This window comes from Electrophorus electricus, chromosome 2, assembly GCF_041902795.1.
Source record: "Electrophorus electricus isolate QZ-2024a chromosome 2, ASM4190279v1, whole genome shotgun sequence".
NCBI classification, from domain to species: domain Eukaryota; kingdom Metazoa; phylum Chordata; class Actinopteri; order Gymnotiformes; family Gymnotidae; genus Electrophorus; species Electrophorus electricus.
In genome coordinates this window covers 16385167-16388511 of record NC_137498.1, presented here as the reverse complement: position 1 = coordinate 16388511, position 3345 = coordinate 16385167, and the positions used below count along the sequence as shown (strand labels likewise).

The 3345-nt window shown below is 37.6% G+C and overlaps 1 long non-coding RNA gene across 1 annotated transcript; it reads right to left on the bottom strand.

Annotated features, from left to right (window-relative positions):
• Positions 1–1011: 1011 nt before the first annotated feature.
• LOC145660326 (uncharacterized) lies at positions 1012–3065 on the bottom strand. Its single transcript, XR_014126573.1, has 3 exons — positions 2792–3065; positions 1525–1638; positions 1012–1336 (listed from the first exon to the last, which is right to left on the bottom strand). It is a non-coding gene; the product is annotated as an uncharacterized LOC145660326 (long non-coding RNA).
• Between the last annotated feature and the right edge of the window lie 280 nt (positions 3066–3345).

Sequence of the window (3345 nt, the reverse complement as noted above, 5' to 3'; positions counted from 1 at the left end):
GGAGTTTGAGAATAAGATTGAGGGGATAGTATGTCTGTTTGTTTCTCTCCTCTACATCAGACTCCACCCCCTTTGCTTTATAATGAGCATGTGTGTCTCCTATATGGTTTCACAGATGCAGCATCATGGTCAGTGTGGGGTTGTGGGATACATTACAAAAGAAGAAACAACCAGAGTCCTCACAGGTCAAAGGACATGATGGCACTGTGTGTGGTTTTGTATGTCTCTGTAAAGCTGGTGATGTGAACTTGAAAAGAAACATAAGAGCTCTGGCCAAGTTCATTTGTTCCCAGTTCCTCTCTGCTGGGTGGACATTAGGGTCTGGAGTACTGAAGTAATGCTGTGAGAGTTCTGGAGTCAGTGTGTGTCCACAGTGGTAGTGGAGATCTGGGTGTAGAGTTATCAGTGTGTGCTGGGAGGTCAATGGTGTTTCCATAGAGACAAGGATGCTCAGTTTGTGTTTTCCCTTTACTGTACTTCCTCTCACTAAAGGTGAGTGACATGAAACTGTACATATATGTGCTAATCTAAAAATGTTATTAAAGTGAGTTGAATCATTCAAGATTTATTTGGCTGAATTAGAATCATAACCTGGCTGGTCTTAGAATGAAAAAATATGATTAAATGGTCCAGAATGCAAAAAGACTATATCTTTGCATGAATTAAAGTTTATTAATCAAAAATAAATCAAAAAGTCAAAAGATGTTATTTCAGAAAATGAAAAGACAGGTTGGGGAAAATGAAGGGAAAAAAGAAATACAAAATAAATTGGTAAAAAGAGCTGGGAAAAGTTAAAGAGTAGGGCTAATTTTGTTGGAGCGCTTGGCACAGGACAAGGTGCTTTTTATAGCCTGCCATGCTCGTCTGAAGAAGATGCGTACTCTCTTCAACCTCTTGCATTCTGAGCCTTTATATTTGAAATAAAAGTAGAACTTTTAAACTGGTGTCCATGGAGTGGATGTATGTAAACTCTGATTATTGATGTGGTGCTTTGATGCTACTCACCAGCTGGGGTGTTCTCCACTTTGACTGCCTCTGTAATAGATTCCCCTACTCCACCCAGATCCTCTCTTACATCTACAGATGTTTATTTTTCCCAAAAATCAATACAAATGCAATTACATAATAAAGTACAGGCACATATTTAAAGTGAACAAAGATCATATCCTACTGTGTGTTCTTAATGGAAAGCTAGATTTATGCAAGAAAGTACATCTGCACCTTCTACATGGGCGCTGTGGTCCAAAGAGCAAATCTCTTCCGTTGACTCTATGATCATAAAGTGTTCAGCAGTTCTGCTCCGGACGGTACGAACCTCCTTACAGTCCTGCTGTTTCTTGGGTGAGAAATGAGAAATAATCAGTGATGAATTGTAAAGGAAATGAATCATCCATTGACCCCACCTGGGCAGTGGAAACTCCACTAATGGACAGCATATTTTGGATTGCCATCTGTACAAGTCAGGGAAATGTGAAGGCAAAATAAATAAAACTGTGGATGCATTAAAAAGATGTAGACACTTACACTTTCTCCCAGATTGGCACAGTAATGTTGCTTAAACCAAGCAATGGGAGCAGGGTATCTATGACTCTTCTGGCTTCTGGTGATAATATTAGTAATTAAGTTGTCCCTTGGCATCTAGAAAGGGCAGAAGAAAGCTCTATTGTCACTGAACGATAATAAAGCTGTTTACTTTCTTTTAAAAAGTTTGCATGTGTTTTTGGACATTAAAAAAAAAAACTTTAATTTTTAAGAATTAAAGATTTATTCCTAAGAAGTAATTGAATTTGAAATGAAAATTAGGCTTTGATTACAACACAATTTTCTATAAAACAAGGCTTATTTTACATGCATTTGTGCACAGGATTACCTTTGTACCCCAGTTTCATATCTCTATATGGAAATGAAAAATCAGAGCCTGTAGACTTTAAATATGTATATAGTTATTATGTAACAGAACAAATGGCCACCCGTAGCTCAATTTCTTCTACAAATGTTAATAAATGTGAAACAAAGGTTGTCCGTTGTGCGACAGTGCATAATGGCCACACTCGTGGTCTTACAGAGGCTTTTCTAAAACAAGCCCATAAGTCACTTTCCCTTGTCTCAGTCAACGTATTTCATCTAATGGAGTTCGGTTACCCGAATATTTTCAGCTACGTCCCCTTTTATTTATCAAGGTTTCCTTTTGTTAGTTCACTCTCTACTCACTTATTCCGCATTTTTAAATATGTGTGCGGTCCGTGAAATTAAACAGCTGTGACGGCCCGAGTGCCGCAGGTCCCACAAACTCCCACAAACTCCCTTGACGTAGACAGACGTTTATTAGACGAACACGAATAACGAACACAGTGGCGCTCACACCAAACAGGCAAAATGAACATGTGCAGCATTGAACATAGCTTACAAACATAAAGTGCACCACGTACGTGAACATTAGCGAACACAGACCGACAGGGATATACACACCAACCGGGGTTTAAACACACACAGACATTAGGAGAATAACGCGGTGCAGGTGTGTGTGACTACATAGTCGTGGTTTCACACAAGACCATGAACTCCCAATGCAGGCAGCGGGCCGTACCACGTGACTAGTGGGGCGGGGAGCTCACTATCAGCCCACTAATTAGTTCTCCGTTCAGTCAAAAGTTCTCCATCATTAAAATGTGTGTTCTCATTTTAAATTCGCATATTGGCTACATGTTTATAATACGATTCCCTTATCAAATATTTAGTTTCTAATTTGGGAAAAAAACTGCCTTTGTAGATAAAACTAAATTCTACTTACGTTTTGTTTTCGTTTCTTAGTACCTCTTATGCGTGAAGAATTGTTTGTAGTCTCTGTTGATGTTTTGTCTAAAATGATCGTCATCGGCAAATCCACTCAATAAACTGATCTGGGGTCAGAAATAGAATGACACACATTATGACATAATGGAGCGCTAAATTCTCTTCAGTGGCTGTTTAGAACAATGACAGAAGTGCAGCTGAAATGACATTATAGTCTCATATTATAAATCACATTTTAAAATCATTTCCCCCTCTTTACGTTATCATTTTGTTATCAGGCTCAGATTAAAAAATCTAAATAAATAAAGTAAATATAACCTATACATGTAAACTATATATTAATTAATTAGTAATCATTCCACATAGGTACAATTCACTCACTCTGTATTCGTTATAATCCAAAGTCATTTGAACACTTATTAAGGATCAAAATGCAACCTAAACAACAACAATAATAAAACCTTAAGAAATTATACCATTTTAACTGAAAATTAGACTTATTGGTCACAATACAATGTTCAACAAAACAAGGCTTATCTTTACTCTGGTGTT